General features: G+C 43.5%; 1 pseudogene; it reads left to right on the top strand.

The window, feature by feature from the left end:
* Positions 1-16361, top strand: part of LOC125756621 (putative nuclease HARBI1) — a 30445-nt pseudogene extending 14084 nt beyond the window's left edge.
* Positions 16362-22567: the final 6206 nt, after the last annotated feature.

Here is a 22567-nt window from a genome sequence, read left to right as displayed (position 1 = left end):
TCTTTAGCCTTGTGGCTTCATCATTGTTTCTTTGGGTGTGAGTGAACTTCACAAATTTTCCTGTCCGCGGCAGTCACATTTCGATGGGAGCATTATGGTAGAGGCCCGTGTAAAATGCGATGTCAGCACACCTTAAAGAACACGCCCACAGTCACCAGCTTTCTCAGTTCGGCATGATAAGTTGTATGTAGGTAACACTTGCTACATTTATGACCGTGCAACTGATGGTATACTAGAGAAGGAAACTCGTAAGACTACAACTCCCGTTCCAAACGACAGTGTCACCCAAGATAAGCCATCGGGTAGTCGCAATGGACCCGCCTTTAGTACTCGTAACCGCAAAATTAATGCGAATTCTACTCATTCCAGTCGTTCGCACAAATAACAATTAGCCGGAGGTAGGAATGATGACGTGACTGCTCTTTTCAATGTCCCTGTTCTTTTTTTCCAACATAAGGAGCATTATGAAACACAGGATTCAGCTTAATTCTATTATTTCCACAATGGAGGCAAAATTAGTATATTAACCGAGACATGGCTCAACTCAACGGTGGAAAATACAGAAATTTTCCAGACTGACGTCACATATGATGTGTATCGGTGCGATAGAGAAGATAGACAGGGTGGTGGTGTATTGATAGCCGTATCGCAAACAATTTCCTCTTTTCAAGTAGAAGTTGTGTCCTCTCTGGAAACAGTCTGGGTTGGTATTTCAAGTAAGCACACAAAGATTATATTAGGCGTATGCTATCGTCCTCCAAACTATACATCGTCATTCGTCGATGAATTGCATGACGTTCTCGGCTATGTCGTCACTCGGTATCCTTCGTCACCAATTTTTCTTTTTGGTGACATGAATTTTCCTAACATCACCTGGCACACTGGTGTTCCTCTGCTCGACCCCTTTTCAACACAATCCCAACAGTTCCTAGATTTTTGTAATTGTTTTAACTTCACCCAGGTTGTAACCAAACCAACAAGGGTAACTAATGAATCGTCTAATACATTAGACCTAGTTTTGTCAACACATCCAGACTTCATATCCCCAATTATCTATCTTCCTGGTCTGAGCGACCATTTGGTGTTACATTTCGACATCACCATGTCTTTTTCACGTGGAACTGAAGAAGACAAGTACATCCGGGACTACCGCAATGCAGATTTTGACGCCATTAACCAAGATATGTGCGCGTACATAGACACATTTTGTTGCAATTTTGAAGAGAGAAGTGTACAAGAGAACTGGGATCTTTTCAAAACCTTAGTTACTAATCTCACCAATGCGCACATTCCCCTTCGACGCATACGGAACAACACAAAAAGACCGTGGTATAACACGCATCTCAAACGTTTGTCTAATAGAAAAAAGCGCCTTTTCCGCACAGCCAAGTTGCAAAATACTAGAGATTGCTGGGTAGCGTATCAAAATGCTGAGGCAGAATACGTGGAAGCTGTGCGTGCTGCTAAGAATCGTTTCCAAACGCATACGTTGCCTGAATTGTTATCAAGGAACCCCCGGCAATTTTGGAACGTTATCAATTCTAACCAAAATGTGGATTTATCAATCAACGATGACTCTGGTGAGCCGCTACCACCATCTGAATGTGCCGCGTTATTTAACAATATTTTTTCAGCCAATTTCTCGGGAAACACTGCTGCACCTGTTGACGCAGTTGTGTGCCGTGACTACCGCTCAATGTTTCCTATCACTTTTGATTCTGCAGGAATTTCGAAGTTAATTGACACCTTAAAAACATCCTCATCATGTGGGACTGACGGTATCAACTCAAAGTTTCTCAAACAAACAAGCGCATATTCGTCTCTCTTCTTGTGTAAGATTTTCCAGCAGTCACTTGACCAAGCAACCTTGCCGCTGGACTGGAAGGTCGGTAAGGTTGTGCCGATACACAAGTCTGGTAATAAACACTCCGCTCTTAACTATCGGCCCATTTCACTAACGAGCATTCCGTGTAAACTAATGGAACATGTACTGCACTCACATATTGCGAAATTTTTAGAATCGAATTCATTTTTTACATCGGCCCAACACGGTTTTAGGCGTACGTTTTCCTGTGAAACCCAGTTGCTTCTTTTCACTCATCACCTGCATACCATTCTTGATAAACAATCTCTAATTGACTGCATTTTCCTGGATTTTGCAAAAGCATTTGAAAAAGTCAATCACGCTTTACTAATGCATAAGCTCTCCTCTCTCAACCTTGACTCGAATGTACTGGCATGGCTCGACTACTTTCTAACAAACCGTCTTCAGTACGTCACTGTTAACGGTCATGACTCGCCGGAAATAAGTGTAACATCGGGTGTACCGCAGGGCTCAGTTCTGGGACCTCTGCTGTTTTTAATATATATTAATGACCTCCCTGACTGCGTTTCTTCATCCGTTCATTTATATGCCGACGACTGTGTGCTTTACAGAGAAATACGTACCGATGATGATAGGAACATCTTGCAGACAGACTTAAATAACATTAGGAATTGGTGCGATAAATGGCTTATGAAATTAAATCCCAAAAAATGCAAGCTAATGACAGTCTCCCGCCAGTTTAATAACTCCTCAACATACAAACTGGGTGATGTTTATCTTGACCACGTGTCGTCATACCGATACTTAGGCGTTACCATTTCTTTCAATCTAACATGGAATGCCCATATTAACGTCATCACGAACAATGCTAACCGTACATTGGGATACATACGTCGAAATTTTAGCAACGCCCCACTTTCCTTGAAGATGCTTCTTTATAAAACCCTCGTGCGCTCGAAATTGGAGTACGCTGCTGCAATCTGGAACCCTCACCACGAAAACTTGATTAGGCACCTTGAGCTAATTCAAAATAACGCTGCACGTTTTATTCTATCGGATTATCACCGTACATCAAGCGTAACAGCAATGAAGCACCATTTGTCACTGCCACCTCTATCACTGCGTCGCAAGTACTTCCGCCTTTGCCTTTTCCATAAGACCTACCATCATCCATCACTGCGTAGTGAGCTCATTACGCCTCCCACATATCACTCCTCTCGGATCGACCACGAACACAAGGTTAAAGGTACTTTCTGCTACACAAACACATTTTCTTGCTCCTTCATACCGGTCACATCAAACGATTGGAATCGGCTACCAGGTGACATCGTTTCCATCTCTGATCATTCCCTCTTTCGTCATTCTTTATCAGCTCACCTATTTCGCGATAGCTCTCCTTAGTCATCCGATCTATTCCCCCTCCCTACGAATTTCTGTCTCCACGTGTCAAGATGCCAGCGTTTTTTAGTGGATTCTTGATTTTTTGTGTGTGCGTGTCATTTCTCTTACTTTTACACTTTCTTGCTAGTACTGTATAATTTTACCACATTCACTATTTGCTTTTTGTGATTTCCTTATTTTTACGTTTCATTTTTGTTGCGTTTCATTGAGTAGAGATGTTACTTGCTTTAGTCTTATTCATGTATAAAATAGCACGTTCTTTTTCCGTTGTTTTGTATTTTTCATGTTGTAACCCACTCCCCTCTGTAAAGCTTCGGCGATTGAGGGTAACAAAATAATAAATAAATAAATAAACACCACATGGTTGAAATTTCTGGAGCGCTGCACTACTGTCTCCCATAACCATATTGCTGTTTTGGGGTGTAAAACCCCAAATATTATTATTATTAATGAATTTCACAGATATATAAAAAAGGGAGATTAGTAGATGTGACGGTCACCTATTTTCATATCAACAGCTTTCTATAAGCAATTTACCTTTCATATACAGTTTCGAGTTAGAGCATTGCGATTTGTTTGGCAAACTCAAACGCTCCGCTTTGCACTACACAATTTCTTTGCTGTGATAGCATTTTGCTGCATGAGAGCTTTTTTAATGCGGCGTTCATTAATGGTTCATTAGACTTTGGTAACAAAACGGTGTAAGCACGCTGAGTCCATGCTGACAAATACTGCAATGACATCGTCTGTGAATGTTGCTTCAAATAAGTAAAGGCATTAAAGTGGGCGCAAAAGATGTGCTTGTCTTTTCAGGCATGAGACTTCAGGATTAGTTTGAAGTACGATATTCAGAAATTGGTTAATAAATGATATGGAAGGTATCCCTTTAAAAAACATGTACCAGTTATGAAATAGAAGCTTGTCAGTCTTCAGTCATCTTCACCTATGCAAATTGTGTAACTAGCAGTCCTTTCAAAACAGTTGTTTGGTCTATCGCAAAGCACACTCCTTTTCAGCTTCGCTTTGTTCAACATTGCACAAGTAAACTTTTGTGCGGAAACCAGAATGTCCACATGAGCGTGCCTAGGTCCGGGTGGCGAGAGAAAACTTCCGCTAGGCTGTGTGTATTTTATTTAACGGTCATGGTTTGGATTTGGCAAAGTCAGCATCCATGCAGCAATCGAGTTCATTAGCAGATGTCATGTGTTGTTATTATTATTTGCCATTATGATGTTTACAGATCATTGCTGCCTTGCTTTGCAATTAAAAGAAAACAATGCATGCTGCGGTGTCTAAACTCATTTGCCTCTTTATATATGGGGCAAGCAAGAGAATGAACATTTATTTTCTGAACTCCTATTGTATTTCACAACATGCATACTTGAGGTGGGGGGCAGCAGTTAATTGTCACTGGGCATTCAGGTATAAGTTGTATAAGAGTATAAGTTGTATTTGTACAGCAGACGTCACTGATCAGTATTTCGTACACCCTTTGGCCATATTCTGAATTACTGTATTTGTAGTTTTTAAATGCGAAGCATTTCTTAGCGAACCCTAGGCACTTTGAGCGCTTCTATCTGTCTGTCTGTCTGTCTGTCTGTCTGTCTGTATCGATCGATCGATCAGAGCCACGCCAGGTCAAGAAACTGCTTTGAAAAAAGACCCTATGCAGGTCGGTGTAACGTAGATTTTGATTGTAGTGATGTGTGTCTAATTTTATAACAAAGCAATAAACACTGCATATGTACTGCTATGATCCATGCGTCATGTCGGGTCGACATCAATTGTGGTTCCAGTGTTGGCTCCGCTTTTATAGCATTCCAATAAACATTACATTTGTATTCCTGATTCGGCAAGCTATATTGGAGCGTTACTAGACCCCGGAAGAATACGCTAACGAAAGTGACGTATCAAATTCACGTCATCGCACCATCGCATGCACTCTGTTTCGATAACACAGACGTCTGTGCTCTAATGTGAGTGCTGATACTACGTCATACCATAAGTTACTATTTAAACGTCAGTGTAGTCGGCGTGCTTGGTAAGCCCACGTTGTGCAAACAACTCGTCCATTTACAAAAAACGTCGATAGTCCAAAACATTCAGCATAGAACTACTGACTGCCTGCTTTGCATGAAACCAATTCCCACAAGGCGTGGGATCTGCCGAATTTTTAAGAATAGAGAAAGAATGAAATGCTTTTGCCCTTGCAGTTTGTGTACTGCATTAGTTTCCCCTATGACATTAATTTAGGCCGCATACAAATGTTCACACACTTTCATTATGAAGGCCAAGAAACATGGTGCTGTATGGACCGCAAACTATCTTGTGGTGTCTAGTGTTCCCAGGATCAGGGCTGCCAGGTTTGACTACTGTGCACCAGTTTGCCTTCTTTTTTCGGGCAGGTGGTGGTAGAGAAGCGCCTTATCTACTTTCATGTTCACTTGATGTGGATGAAATTATCAGTGCCATTTGCCCTCAGAGCTGCTGCTGACCATGAGGTGTCAATGCATGGCAGCCAAGGAGTGTTTCCTGCTCCCGAAATTTAGTTCGACAGTTGCAATATGCAAAATAACATGCTTTTGGATGGCTGGACTAGGGGAAAACTGCTGCATGGAGCCTCACATTGCAGAGCTACCTATTGAGGAACGTGACTTCAACTAGACATGTGCGCCGGTCCCAAAATCGCCGGTGGCGGCGCGCCAGTGTTTCCACCTCCGGCGGCGGCGCGTGAACGGCGCGGGAGGGAGAGGGGTAGATTTGAGAGTTGGTGGGGAGATATATTTGTCCCTCGAATTTTGGAAAAAAAGTGTTTCAACGAAAAAGCGAAGCTGGAAATGCGATATAAATATGTCGTAACCTTCTACGAACTATAGCTAGTAGCTAACGTTTTGATCCCATCTCTCGTAACGCTACAAAACGCTGGTGTGTTCAAATACGGCCGCTCACGGGAGAGAAGCGGTTTTCGTAGCGGTGGGATCACAGCGCGTAGGAGGGCAATCGAGCCATTTACTGATAACTGCCGAGATAGCGCACACGCCAGTGCTCCCGACCGCGGCCCTATAGTGAATGTTCACATTTGCTACTCGAGCCACGCAGCCCCGCCTCCCCCGGCATCAGTTCATACTCCTTCGTCCAGGAAAGACGGGCGGGGCTTTTCCTTTCTCGTTGAGGAACAATCGATGACAGGCCTCGCACGCTGGGTGATGTTATCGCATGCGCCCTCTGTGCGTCGGAGATGGCCAGCTTGCTCATCTCTGCTTCATCCGTGTTCCTCGCCAGTGCTCGCCAGCGTTTACTCGCGGGTAGAACATACGATGCGCGGAGCGATGTTACGGATTTGGGCTTTATACGTAACATGACGGTGATGGTTGAAACCTGTCCAGAGTGTCTAAATAATTGCTATCGCAATAAAAAAATATAGAAAAATCGTGGATGCTGGCTCGCCTTTTTTCTGGAGAGCTGCATTGCCTTCGCTGTAAACAGTTCGTCCGTTGGAAGAATCGAATAATCGGGCGCCTTTTTCATTGGTTTCTTTCTCGCCTTCATTACCCTTCTTACAAGCGATATCTCCTCGCCACTTATTTCGATAAAAAAACACGCGTACAATGTCATCACTAAGCGTTGAGCCTATGAATATTTCGCGCTTGTCGACTACACCCTGTTTATATCCGCTTGCGCAATAGGAAACGCACAAAATGGAGCGAAAGCAGTTGATCGCGCACGATGGCCATGCGAGACAAGGAAGAACGGGTGGGCGACTGCATGGCAACGTATGGTGGGAGACAAATTACAAGTGATATTTCTCGTATATGGACCAGTGGAGAGTATGTACCCGAAAGATGTCAGGTGAATCACCGTTCTGGCGTCACTAAGTGCGTCAAAAAGACAAGGAATGCCAATAGAGAAGTAGACGCTCGTTTTCTAACAGCGAAGCTGTTCTAGCTCGGCGTAAAGTGTCTCACCGTGCCCGAAAACCGTCATCATCATGAACGGGTATGTTCCACAGCATTTGGACAGACCCAACTACGGCGGGGCCTGTAATAACCCCAATGGGGGAAAGAACGAGTTAGAGAGAGAGAGAGAGGGAGAAAAAGAAGAAACTAACAGAGAGACGGAAAGAAAGATTTAAAGAACGAGAAAGGGAAAAATTCTTCTCGAGGCCGGATTCGAACCCGCGTACCCTCGATCCGACGTCGTTCGAGCGTCCTATACCACTCGGCTATTCGCAATGCCCACGAACTATAGGTGGCGCGCCGTGCTTTTCAAGATGGCGCCAGGAGGAGGGTCGACCCGTTGGTTAGCATAAGAACAGATAGGACGTGCGGACGTACGGCCCGTGCCACTTTCACCGGATGAAGTCCTGAGCTGCGCTGAAATGGATATGAGACTAAAATACTTTCCCAAACCACTCAAACCATGGAAAGTGCTAAGTACTCGCCACCTAATTATTTGCTGCGGTGTGAAACGTTACATGTCCGCTCCGTTACCGTGCATAACGATGCTTTGCGAAATCCTGTGCGTGATACATAAAACCGCATGAACTAGAATTGACGTATGAGCTGAATGGAGCTCCGAGGTAGTACGTTCCGAGCCTGCCTGACGAATTTAATTGCGGCAGTAGTAGGCCGTCAGCGAGTAGCGCCATCGCTTCTGCACAGGACGACGCGTTTATCGTGGTGATGGTTTGCAAACATATTACGCCATCGTCATTACTTGCGCAGTCTGCAACGCGGAGTTACGTCTTCAACGGAACACAAGCATTTAACATCCCATTCAGTAGCGCTTGTGTCACAGCCATGCTGAGACTCTAGCCGTGTGCAATTCACTTCACTGGCATGTTGCAGGTTCGATCAGCACGATCGAAACATGAATATCGAAAAGAATGCACACGTATGCCTTTCGCAACGTCGAAGAAGTTAGCCGAGAGGCGTGGATTGTGGCCGTACGTTAAATCGCTCTAACCATTTCGCTTCGCTGGTAGACCTCTAGCGTGTTGGCGGCATGCGGCGCTCCATAATATCCACAATAATTGTGATACATGCAATGCACAAGAGGAGCTATGCTTTTATTTTGATCTCGCTCAAGGATATTATACATTAAATAAAATCAAAGTGACTTACGAGCGTGAAAGAACATTAACGCACGAGGGGACGTGAATTGCAACTCGCTCCTCGTGAGTTAGCAGCTGGTGGTTCATCGTCGCTGTCACTATCGGTGCTTTCACAGTCTTCTACGTCCATTGAAAAATCCTCGTCGTCAAGATGGTTTCTTTCAACATCACTGCTGAAAGCAATCTGAAAAATTTCCTCCGCCGAACGACTTCGACCACTCCGCGTCACCAGAGAGACGTCTGGGCGCGGAGAACGTTTTGCTCTCAGACCGGTCAACAAGCAAATCGCTTGCAGTGTGCTGCCACCTATCAACAAACGTACAAAAACAAGCGGCGCATCGGTGGCTATGAAACCCAACACACTGGCGAAGGACGGCGTGGATGGAAAGCGTTCGCTCCATGAAAGGCGTCGAGCAGACGCGTCCTCGAGTGATTAAAACGTCGCTCGCACGATTCGTAACAGCGCTTTGATGACAAAGGATAGAGGCCCTATTTTAATGCATCGCCAGCTTGAGATCGCTCAGTTATACAAGTCGCGAGCCCGCGCGACCTCCCGCGTACAGTGTTACGGGACTCATGCACTACAAGAAACACTGACCAATGCTATATGCAAGTAAAACAGGGTGAGCTTCAACTGAATATGTCAGACGATAACATTTAACTAACCTATGTGGCTACAGAAAGCCTCGGGAAGCTGATAGTATGTGTACGCTCTGGGCTAGCATTGAAAGCGCGAGTTGCCACGTATTTTCACGAAAACTTCGCGTCTGGCAAGAACGAATCAAATTTCTCGTGTCACGGAGGGCCCGGTTTGTTCAATGATGCAGGGAGCATGCAAAGTCGTAGTGTTCCTTTCTTGCCAACGCGTTAACACTGAGGCTAGCACAGCCGAACAAGGGAGCGACTGCGTAGTGCTGCCATTTTGTCGTCTACTAACCCTCCTCGAGAGGACGCTCCTGAATTCCGCTTGGCGGCGCGACAGTCTATGGGCATTGCGAATTCAGGCACGCTAGCAGAGCATAGCATAGCCTTGTATAGCATAGAGTAGCAAGGGGTGGGAATGGGAAGTGAGCATGTGGAGGAGATATGTGATGGTGAGGAGGAGGAGGGAAACGAGGAGGGGAGAGAGTAAAGCGTAGCTCAGAAAGAATGAGAAAGAGAGAACGAGAGCGAACGAAAGGCAGAATGAAAAGGTAGAGAGACAGAGAGAGCATCAACGAAAGAGAGAGAGAAAAAGATGGAAAGATAGTGGCAGTAAGCATCGCGTCTTCTAGCTACCAGATACCGTACCACCTGGCGAAGCCGCACATGCGCGGTATCTAAGCCACGCTCACTGACGGAAACATCGCCCGCAACCTCCGCTATATAGTGCATAGCCTGGCTGCGCCCGATTGTGTCCAGAGTCATGGGGCGTCCTAAGAAAGTGCGTACTCCCGAAGAGGAAGCCGCGGATCTCAATGCTAGACGTGTCGGCAGACGGAGAGTATGAGCAGCGACGTGCCCGTCTTTCGCTGTGCCGAGCTTTGCGCGACTTAGTGCAAACTGCCCGTTTTTTGTGTTTTCAGAGGCTCTTTTGGGGCCCTTTAAAATGACAATGCAAGAAACACGGACCCAAGAGTAGTCACGGCATCGCAAGTGCCGCTAACAACTGAAAAATTATACAGCGGCGAAAATAGGTAGACGCAAATACTTATCTGCGCCTGCAGGCAAGAGGCGATACCTATCAATCGAGTGCACGTGACGGCCTACGTGAGAAATAAACGTTCATTTTCTTGACTTCTCGCTTGTGTTCGTGTTTGCACCGTCCTGTCTTTTTAACATCAATACTTAACAACTACCTCAGCTATCTGCTGTTTTCATTTCCGTGGTTGAACCACATTCCGTTCCTCTCATTTTTGTCGAGGGTTGTGAAAGCTTCGTAAGGTCAAAATCACGTTACGAACCAGCGGCGGCTGAAACGGGCAGTCCATTACATAGACACATCAAGAAAAGCTGCCCCGGCGCAGTTATGTACTTTATGTCCCGATTGTCCGTCCGGGTTAAAAAAAGACTAACGGCGGCGCGCCGCAATTATTGTGCGGCGGCGGCGGCGGCGGCGTAATCTGTCTCGGGACTTCGGCGGCGGCGCGGCTCGGCGGCGCACACCTCTACTTCAAGCTAATTCGAAGTTAACAGGAAAATTGAAGTACTCCACATCCACCCTCTGCACGCATCAGCATTGCAGATCGGATAGCTGACGAACTTTTTGTACTCTTTCTGAGGAGTAGGCATGGACTGTGTTTTGGGTATAGTATTAACTTGCTCGGACTTGTCAGTGTGTGATAAGCTATTGATAGTGGCTATAATTCATGCTTATACTCCAGCAACTGCAATTTTGAGAACACTCGCACGGCGTGCACTGCATTGGTGACTTAAAGGGCATTTGCTGTGTTAAACCACGTCATCATATCATTTATTGGTTATGTAGAATAATAATAATATCTGGGGTTTAACGTCCCAAAACCACGATTTGATTATGAGAGACGCCGTAGTGAAGGGCTCCGGAAATTTCGACCACCTGGGGTTCTTTAACGTGCACCTAAATCTAAGTACACGGGCCTCAAACATTTTCGCCTCCATCGAAAATGCAGCCGCCGCGGCCGGGATTCGATCCCGCGACCTTCGGGTCAGCAGTCGAGCGCCATAACCACTAGACCACCGTGGCGGGGCTGGTTATGTAGAATGGAGACGTGTAATTAGTATCTCCACAATATGGGGGCGTCGGAGCCTAGAGGGCCTTAGAGTAATATAGCCAGACAATATTGGCCCATCCACTCCAAGATGAGCTTATGAGTCTTTCTAAGGTGTAAAAAGTGGGTTTGAAGTCCTCATGTTGAAAAATCTAACACGCAATGCAAACGGGCTGCCGAAGGCTCTTACAAAGTGTATATACCTAAGACGTAATCAAGAGTAATGTCACGAAAGGATAATTTCCTGTTTTGTTGCCTTCAAATAAGTAGTAATGAATAATAATATCTGAGCACATGCTCGAGACATTTTCACCAAAACATGCTCGAGACATTTTCACCAAACGGCAGATATTTTGTACAATGTATATCGTTGCACTAAGTTCAGCAATATGTTCCATCATGAAGTGTCCGTTGGCACTACGGAAGCACAGTGGGCTCCACTGAAATACGTTATGTAAGAGTGTGGCACCCGCACAATTTGTTCCCTTTAGCAAGTGTTCAAACTCCTAGAATTTCATCAGGAAGCTTTCAGTTGGTCATGGAGGCATCCTATAACAATGTACACTACTTTGGTATACCCTCTGCCAGTGCATGTTGCTTGTGTGCCAATAGCGGCTATGCCGTTTCAACTGGTTCACATTGTATTTCCTGCAGCAGTGATCCATACCGTATGTGCCTTATTTCAGAGCTCATGTATACAGCTTCAATATTTGTTTGTAGCAAAGGGATAAGATCAGAGGTTCTTCTTGCATGTGCCTTGCTATCAGGGTTTTCAGCTCTGGCTACATTGCGCAAATTGGGTTACTTTCTTAGGCCAGTGGTGGCAGAAAAATACTCTTAGCTACTTGGCTCCTTGTTGGCAACTTTTTCGCCCCTATAATGCAGCGAGATTATCAATATTTGGTGACGTCGCAGCCGCTGGTATTCGAGTATACGGTGCCGAAACATGGCAGTCAAAGCGTGCTTCCAGCCCTGTAAATCCAATTCCGCGCTTTGATTACGCAGACAATAAACATTATTGAAAGGGATGTCGCAGTGGCCTAAGCAAGCGTAAGGGTCAATTGTCGATCGTAGCAGAAATATAAAAAACTACATGTTTATAACCTGCCAGTGAAGCAACCTCGCATGCACACACACACACACACACACACACACACCCACACACACACACACACACACCACACACACACACACACACCACACACACACATGCGAAATGCTTTGAATACCTGGTTGGGACTCGCTGAAGACAGTTGCATGGGATCTCATTTTGCAGATCAGGCATTACTGAACGCGGAATCGAAAGCACTTTGCATCTAGGCCGCTTGACATTCATCGACATTAAACATCGGATATCCCACATTTCAAGTGAGCACTGAAAAATCAGGACACATGAGGCAAAGGCAGGATAACACAAGCGCTCATTAACAGCTATTAGTATGCAATTGTGTTGCTGTCGTTTCCTCTTGTTTCCTGGGTTCTTAGTGCTCTTTTTAAAATGTCGTACCAACTCGCCCACCAATCAATCCTTCTAGGATATCCGACGAACTGCTTGTATCATTTCTTAGTCTTAGGTATGGACTGAGACACTGGATTCGAAAGTGGCTTCAATTTATGCTTCAATGCAGTTGAAGTGTCCGTGCAGTACACATTTACATTTTTGCCGAAAGGCTTTTGCATTTAGTCATTTAAATACAAAAAAATGTGTAGGTGGTTTTCACTCATGCGTGGCAACTTTTGGCTACTTTTTCCAATTTTCTGGCTCTGTTTGTCTTTTCAACCTGGGAACGCTGCTTGCTATGCTACATATATGTCACATGAATCGCTTTGCACTTAGGCAAGGCTTTCAAAATGGAAGAATACGTTAGGAAATTGATTCTTATAGCTGTTTCGCTGGTAAGGCAGAGTAGTCGTGAGACCAGAAGTACACTGAAGAGACCTGAGAAATACACATAGTTTGGTACATATTGCAGGCCATTGGAGGGTATTATTGCAAGAGAACAGTGTGCTTCTTTTTTGTGTCGTATGTGTGCACTTTACTTGCCGTATTCAAGTTTATGATGTTGCTGAGAAATTAAAGATGGGTGCTTGCAACCGCTTAAATGATGACTGTGTACCAAAGATTCAGTTCTGATAAGTGTGTCCCTCCAGACGTCTATTGACAAAAAGTGTTGTACAGTGTATTACAGAGTAAGTGTATTAGAGAAATACACAGAGATAGTTGGTTCACCCACATTACATTCCCACACGCCAACACATTAAATGTGTTAAATACACAATTTGTTTTAGCATTGTGAACTCATTTTTGGTCAGCTTCTTACAGAGTCACACATTCAGTTCAAGAAAGTTTTAATTTCGCTCATCGGAATTGGGCACAAGCACGTTGCCCTCGAAACGTACAATATATTTATACAGTTTTACTTCAACAATTCTTTCGAGATCTCTCGCTGTGCGCCTTTGAGCACTCAGGAGCTTCCGTTGTGTCGTGAGGATCTCCTCGAACATTTAAGATATCTCTGAAAATACAAGAGTCACACATTCAGTTCAAGAAAGTTTTAACTTCGCTCATCGAAATTGGGCACAAGCACGTTGCCCTCGAAACGTACAATATATTTATACAGTTTTACTTCAACAGTTCTTCGAGATCTCTCGCTGTGCGCCTTTGAGCCCTCAGGAGCTTCCCTTGTGGCGTGGAGCTCCTCGAACATTTCAGATATCTCTGAAAATACAAGAGTCACACATTCAGTTCAAGAAAGTTTTAATTTCGCTCATCGGAATTGGACACAAGCACGTTGCCCTCGAAACGTACAATATTTATACAGTTTTACTTCAACAATTCTTTCGAGATCTCTCGCTGTGCGCCTTTGAGCCCTCAGGAGCTTCCGTTGTGTCGTGAGGATCTCCTCGAACATTTCAGATATCTCTGAAAATACAGGAGTCACACATTCAGTTCAACAAAGTTTTAATTTCGCTCATCGGAATTGGGCACAAGCACGTTGCCCTCGAAACGTACAATATATTATACAGTTTTACTTCAACAACTCTTTCGAGATCTCTCGCTGTGCGCCTTTGAGCCCTCAGGAGCTTCCGTTGTGTCGTGAGGATCTCCTCGAACATTTCAGATATCTCTCAAAATACAAGAGTCACACATTCAGTTCAACAAAGTTTTAATTTCGCTCATCGGAATTGGGCACAAGCACGTTGCCCTCGAAACGTACAATATATTTATACAGTTTTACTTCAACAACTCTTTCGAGATCTCTCGCTGTGCGCCTTTGAGCCCTCAGGAGCTTCCGTTGTGTCGTGAGGATCTCCTCGAACATTTCAGATATCTCTGAAAATACAAGAGTCACACATTCAGTTCAACAAAGTTTTAATTTCGCTCATCGGAATTGGGCACAAGCACGTTGCCCTCGAAACGTACAATATTTTACAGTTTTATTTCAACAATTCTTTCGAGATCTCTCGCTGTGCGCCTTTGAGCCCTCAGGAGCTTCCGTTGTGTCGTGAGGATCTCCTCGAACATTTCAGATATTTCAGAAAATACAAGAGTCACACATTCAGTTCAACAAAGTTTTAATTTTGCTCATCGGAATTGGGCACAAGCACGTTGCACTCGAAACGTACAATATATTTATACAGTTTTATTTCAACAATTCTTTCGAGATCTCTCGCTGTGCGCCTTTGAGCCCTCAGGAGCTTCCGTTGTGTCGTGAGGATCTCCTCGAACATTTCAGATATTTCTGAAAATACAAGAGTCACACATTCAGTTCAACAAAGTTTTAATTTCGCTCATCGGAATTGGGCACAAGCACGTTGCACTCGAAACGTACAATATATTTATACAGTTTTATTTCAACAATTCTTTCGAGATCTCTCGCTGTGCGCCTTTGAGCCCTCAGGAGCTTCCGTTGTGGCGTGAGGATCTCCTCGAACATTTCAGATATCTCTGAAAATACAAGAGTCACACATTCAGTTCAACAAAGTTTTAATTTCGCTCATCGGAATTGGGCACAAGCACGTTGCCCTCGAAACGTACAATATTTTATACAGTTTTACTTCAACAATTCTTTCGAGATCTCTCGCTGTGCGCCTTTGAGCCCTCAGGAGCTTCCGTTGTGTCGTGAGGATCTCCTCAGACATTTCAGATATCTCTGAAAATACAAGAGTCACACATTCAGCTCAAGAAAGTTTTAATTTCGCTCATCGGAATTGGACACAAGCACGTTGCCCTCGAAACGTACAATATATTTATACAGTTTTACTTCAACAACTCTTTCGAGATCTCTCGCTGTGCGCCTTTGAGCCCTCAGGAGCTTCCGTTGTGTCGTGAGGATCTCCTCGAACATTTCAGATATCTCTGAAAATACAAGAGTCACACATTGAGTTCAACAAAGTTTTAATTTCGCTCATCGGAATTGGACACAAGCACGTTGCCCTCGAAACTTACAAATATTATACAGTTTTACTTCAACAATTCTTTCGAGATCTCTCGCTGTGCGCCTTTGAGCCCTCAGGAGCTTCCGTTGTGGCGTGAGGATCTCCTCGAACATTTCAGATATCTCTGAAAATACAAGAGTCACACATTCAGTTCAACAAAGTTTTAATTTCGCTCATCGGAATTGGGCACAAGCACGTTGCCCTCGAAACGTACAATATATTTATACAGTTTTACTTCAACAATTCTTCCGCTGCTGCCAGTCAATTCTTGACTGGCAGCAGCGGCATCCCATGATCGCCATCTAAGCCTGAATCCTCTGTTTTACGCAGCCGTCCTTGTCGGTAGCTGTTTCTTCGGTGATCGTCTTCGTTGGTGCTGCACTGCCGATTCGCTCTCTTGGACGGCGCTGAATCACCCACACGGGGTGAATCTGCGACTGCGCAGCCACTTCGTGCTGTGTTACTAGAATCGGAAAATTCACCACTGGAGATCGCTGCTATCGCGGCTAGCCCTATAACAAGCCGGCATCGACGCCCACTCTTCACTGGCAGCAGCGGCATCCCATGATCGCCATCTAAGCCTGAATCCTCTGTTTTACGCAGCCGTCCTTGTCGGTAGCTGTTTCTTCGGTGATCGTCTTCGTTGGTGCTGCACTGCCGATTCGCTCTCTTGGACGGCGCTGAATCACCCACACGGGGTGAATCTGCGACTGCGCAGCCACTTCGTGCTGTGTTACTAGAATCGGAAAATTCACCACTGGAGATCGCTGCTATCGCGGCTAGCCCTATAAACAAGCCGGCATCGACGCCCACTCTTCACTGGCAGCAGCGGCATCCCATGATCGCCATCTAAGCCTGAATCCTCTGTTTTACGCAGGTATTCCTACGTAGAATTTTGCCTTGTTATTTATTTTCCACTGCTGCTGCTGCTGCCACCAAGTGTTGTCTTGTTCTTCTCTTTTTCTCTGTTTTTTTTTGCATACCTGCACCATGCCGACGAATGTAGAACTGTCTAAAAAGGTGGATGAATTGGAAGATAAGTTGAGCAACTTAGCTAAAAGCACGCATGAGCTCACGTTTGGTAAGATCCTACTGAGGATGAAAGAATCTGGAATCGATGTTGTTGAACTTAAGAGAGAAGTTGATTCGCTGAGGACCAGTGTTGAGCATTTGAACGGTCTTGTTGAGGATCTGCGTAGCGGGAACGCTACGTTGACCGATGAAAACAAACACTGAGATCCCAGAACCAATCATTGACCCGCAGAGTCGAGGAGCTCGAACAGTACTCTCGCCTTAGCAACGTCGAAATCAAGGGAGTTCCTTGCTCCCAAGAAAGATTGTGTTGAAATCATGAAATCAGTAGGGGACAAAATTGGTTGTCCCGTATCGTCGAATGACCTCGATATTGTTCATCGTGTGCCTACTCGTTCTAATGACAAGAAGAACATCATCGCACGATTTTGTTCTAGAGCCAAGAAGGCTGACTTTGTTAGTAAAGCGCGTAAAGCCAAGCTCTGTCTTAGTGACATTTCTCTGGCCCTTCCAATTATCCCGTGTTTGTAAATGAGCACCTTACGGCATGTAACAAGGCTCTCTTCTCCAAAGCTCTAACACTGAAAAAAGAAAGAAACTGGATGTTCCTGTGGACGGACAACTGCCAAATCAAGGCTAGAAAAACAATTAACAGCAAAGTACTGCGCATTCGAGACGAATCCGACCTAAACAGAATAGAATAGAGCTTATTGTCAAATTTTTTGGCGCAACTAGTATGGCTTCCGTATTAAAACCGGATCAAGTGCATTCTTTCTTAAATGAATTTCATTCTATCATTCACTTTAACGCAAGAAGTCTTCGTAAACGCTTTGACAGTATTGACGATTTTTTCACTTCGCTATCTTGCTCACTTTCGTTAATTGCTATAACTGAAACTTGGTTATCTGACGATGACAAAAATTTGTATTGCTTTCATAATTATAAATCTGAATACTGCAATAGGGTTGCGAACAATCATGGTGGTGCAGCTATTTATGTTTCTTCTGGAATTGCTTATCGACGAAGACATGACCTAGTACTGACCGTTGCCAATTGTGAATCTGTTTGGATTGAAATTGATAACTTCTTTCTAACTAGAGCTAAGAAGAACCTCATATTTGGCTGCATCTACCGCTCTCCTTCATCATCGGTTAATGATTTCTGTACCTGTCTTGACCATCTTTTGCATACAGTTTCACTAGAAAATAAAAATGTCGTCATAATGGGTCACATGAACATTAACTTACTTGATGAAGCATCACCTGCCTGTATTACCTATAGTAGTTTGTTTCACGGTTATGGATATGACTGTTTAATTGACATTCCCACACGTGAAGATTTTAACGGCTCAGGAACGCTTATTGATCACGCTCTCTCTAACCTGCTTGACCAACCAGAGGCGAAAGTTCTGCATGTAGACATTAGTGATCATTACCCCATCGTCTTACGCTTCAAAACCAATGTACTCCCTTGTTCCTCTTCACACACCAGATATGTATTGGATAAAGACGGCTTCATAACCGCTGTTGCTAACACTAACTGGTCTGAAATTAAGTCAATAAACGACCCACAGAAAGCGTTTTCCACATTTAGTTCACTAATTTCATCGCATTTAAGAAAGTTCACGTCCAAAGAAATGTAAAAAAATTGTGCTTTTTCTCACAATCCGTGGATCTCGCAACAGCTATTCGCGGAAATGCGCAAAAGAGATAATTTATATAGGAAAACTAAAAAACAGCCATTTAACAAGAAATTACGTTCCCGTTACAAGAGCCTATGTAATTCTCTTAACTGCAAACTTAGAACTGCAAAAAGGTCTTATTTTGAACAAAGAATCTTACAGGCGGCTAACAACGCTAAAAAGAAATGGGAGATTATCAACTCCTTCTTAAATACAAACACGCGGCAGGACGAGGTACGTCGACTTTTAATTGACGGAATAGAGCACGATTGTCCTTCCGATATAGCTGAGGCTTTCAGTAGTTTCTTCTTCCGTGATAATTCAAATTCTCCTTCAGAAATCATCAACTTGAGTCGTTTACCCCAATCATTCTTCTTATTTCCTACTACACCGAACGAAATCATTGCCGTAATACGTAATTTAAAATTGACAAGTGCTGGAATAGATGAGATCCATCCTGCGAACATTAAATCAATTGTGCACCTAATAGCTGATTATTTTCATTTATTGTTAATTTATTATTTAAAAATGGTATATTTCCTTGTGAACTTAAGCGTGGCAAAGTGATACCTGTTCTAAAAAAAGGTGACAGATCATTATTACATAACTACCGACCCATTTGTATTTTGCCGTTCTTTGGAAAAGTTATTGAGAAACTAATTGAAACACGGTTAACAAATATCTCTCTAATTTAACATCCTCTCTTCTTGTCAGTTTGGGTTCCGCCATGGACATTCAACTGAGATGGCGCTTATTCATCTTACTGACCAGCTAAAAAAGTTAATCGACGAAGGATTCCTAGTTGCCTCAGTATTCATCGATCTAACTAAAGCCTTTGACAGTATAAATCATAATATTCTGTTCACTAAACTTGAGTCAATTGGCATCTCTGGCCCCGCTCTTTCACTAATAAAAAGCTACTTATATAACAGAGTTCAAGTTGTTTCTATATCAGACGTTTATTCTCGACAGCGAACTACCAACATCGGTGTGCCCCAAGGCTCTATTCTGGGGCCACTTTTGTTTTTGATTTATATTAATGATTTACCTAATTGTCTTTCTTCATCCCAGTGCATTTTGTATGCCGATGATACCACTATATTCACCTCTCATAAAGATATCTCATCTCTCGTAAATATTTTGAATGCAGATTTAAATAACATTCTAAATTGGTGTAATACCAACATGTTATCTATTAATGCTACTAAAACCAAATTTGTTGTATTCAGTTCACATCAGCGAAACGTATCATCAATACCACATATCAGTTTTGGTCCCCACTCCCTCTCGCATAGCTCAAGTTCCTGTTTTCTAGGAATTCTTCTGGAATAATTTAAAATATCATAGTCATATTGCTGGCATAAAAGAAAATTGCGTATGGTATACGCGTCCTAATTAAAACGCGCCCTTACTTCTCACGCACCACATTACTGTCTATCTATCATTCCTTCGTCCATTCTCATTTCACCTATGGTATAACCTGCTGGGGAAATACTTACAATACTCATATTGCGTCCCTCCAGGTTGTCCAGAATCATGCTATAAGAATAATTACATGCAGCCCACGCCTCTGTAATGCCAAAGCACTACTACGCGAGAATAACATTCTCACTATCACTGGACTCACTAAATACAACTTAGGTATTTTTTTCTACAGGCTTATAAATAACGAACTTCCGCCAGCCATTTTTCCATCGTCTAATCTCATGATCTACAGCACTACTCGATTCGCGATGAACAACAATTTTCTTTTACCCAAAATTCGGACTAATTATGGGAAGCAATCTGTAGCCTTCACCTCTATTTCCCTTTGGAACACTCTTCCGCTTATCTTGAAAACCACAAGACCATTACATCATTTTAAGAAAGAACTAAAAATGCACTTACTTCATTCTGAATAACGATAGAGCAACTGTGTTTTCATTTAAGGTACGTGTGCTTAGTTGTTCAGTGTATTTTGGACATAGATTATCTGACTATTGTATTGTTTCTTTTCTTTTCCTTTTGTCTCATCATTTTTGCTTTGCTGTGAAATTTTAAAAGCGTATTAGTCTATGTAATGACATGTATAATTTTTCTGTGAATGCTATGTTTTTTTTTTGCTTAAATGATTGATCTCGCTACTGTTGCTACTATGATGTGCATATTACCTTATTTCATTTTGTACAGGAGGTCCCGATACAGTCTCTTGACTATGGGACCTCCTCCTGTATACTAAACGCTTGTAACTTCGCTCAACTTTTTAATAATAAATTCTGATTCTAATTCTGATTCTGAGATCTCTTGCTGTGCGCCTTTGAGCCCTCAGGAGCTTCCGTTGTGGCGTGAGGATCTCCTCGAACATTTCAGATATCTCTGAAAATACAAGAGTCACACGTTCAGTTCAAGAAAGTTTTAATTTCGCTCATCGGAATTGGGCACAAGCACGTTGCCCTCGAAACGTACAATATATTTATACAGTTTTACTTCAACAATTCTTTCGAGATCTCTCGCTGTGCGCCTTTGAGCCCTCAGGAGCTTCCGTTGTGTCGTGAGGATCTCCTCGGACATTTCAGATATCTCTGAAAATACAAGAGTCACACATTCAGTTCAAGAAAGTTTTAATTTCGCTCATCGGAATTGGACACAAGCACGTTGCCCTCGAAACGTACAATATATTTATACAGTTTTACTTCAACAACTCTTTCGAGATCTCTCGCTGTGCGCCTTTGAGCCCTCAGGAGCTTCCGTTGTGTCGTGAGGATCTCCTCGAACATTTCAGATATCTCTGAAAATACAAGAGTCACACATTGAGTTCAACAAAGTTTTAATTTCGCTCATCGGAATTGGACACAAGCACGTTGCCCTCGAAACTTACAATATATTTGTACAGTTTTACTTCAACAATTCTTTCGAGATCTCTCGCTGTGCGCCTTTGAGCCCTCAGGAGCTTCCGTTGTGGCGTGAGGATATCCTCGAACATTTCAGATATCTCTGAAAATACAAGAGTCACACATTCAGTTCAACAAAGTTTTAATTTCGCTCATCGGAATTGGGCACAAGCACGTTGCCCTCGAAACGTACAATATATTTATACAGTTTTACTTCAACAATTCTTTCGAGATCTCTTGCTGTGCGCCTTTGAGCCCTCAGGAGCTTCCGTTGTGGCGTGAGGATCTCCTCGAACATTTCAGATATCTCTGAAAATACAAGAGTCACACGTTCAGTTCAAGAAAGTTTTAATTTCGCTCATCGGAATTGGGCACAAGCACGTTGCCCTCGAAACGTACAATATATTTATACAGTTTTACTTCAACAATTCTTTCGAGATCTCTCGCTGTGTGCCTTTGAGCCCTCAGGAGCTTCCGTTGTGTCGGGAGGATCTCCTCGAACATTTCAGATATCTCTGAAAATACAAGAGCAGAAGTTCTTAGCACCTAATTGTATCACCTGTGCACTTTCGTGAACACCACTGCTGTAATGACCATTTGTATTTTTTCTACGTTCCAGTAATGTCATGACAACGGACAGTCATCATCATGTGCTCTGTGGCTCAAGGAAGGGCGACAAATGAACAGGGACTACCAGTGACTGTGCCGGGCTCTTCACTGCGCAAGTCCGAACGAAAAGTACTTCGCAATGGCTGGAAAACTTTGAATTGTATGGTGGCTGCTGGTGTGCATGCACTTCAGGCTTTAAGCAGTATATCGTGCTGTAGTTCCTTGCACTTCAATATGGAAAGTGTGTTCCATTTATGGCGCTCTGAAAGTAAAGTGCCCAGCACCCTTGCATTTTCCGCCCACAGAGTAGCTGCCGTGCTCGGCAATCAAAACTGTTTGCATGTTGGTGCTGCAACCCAGTAGGTGCTAAGCCAGCACTGTGGGCCATTTTTTTTTCATTTTTTTTACTTTCTTGCTGAAGAAGCACACGCACAGCATAAATGAACTGGTGTAAACTCTGGAGCACCTATATCTATGAAATACGATCCTTACTGTTCCTTATGTGCACTTTTCTCTCCTTTATCTCCTGTATAATGTTATCCCGCTGCCTGCCTGTATTCCCTTAAAATGGAGCTCTCTGTACAAACTGTTTATGTATTTTCGTGTACCATTTACCTCAGCAAGCTTCCTTGCAATGTCAATAGTTTGTCATATCTACAGTACTTTGCTCACGCTTTTGCTGAATTATTTGCAGCTGTGCAGGTAATTAACTCTACCATGCGCCTACTTGTGCTCTTGAACATATGTACCATGGTTCACCCAGCAGATGGAGTAATGGCGTGCTTTAGTTGCAAAGTAAGCGACTTCTAGGAGATTGTGAGGCTCAGGAGATATTTTGGTGATCGCTGCTATGACTGCGTTCTGATA

This window comes from Rhipicephalus sanguineus, unplaced genomic scaffold (genome assembly GCF_013339695.2).
Source record: "Rhipicephalus sanguineus isolate Rsan-2018 unplaced genomic scaffold, BIME_Rsan_1.4 Seq316, whole genome shotgun sequence".
NCBI lineage: Eukaryota > Metazoa > Arthropoda > Arachnida > Ixodida > Ixodidae > Rhipicephalus > Rhipicephalus sanguineus.
Note: the sequence above shows the minus strand (reverse complement) of the source record. Positions and strands in the feature narration are given on the sequence as shown.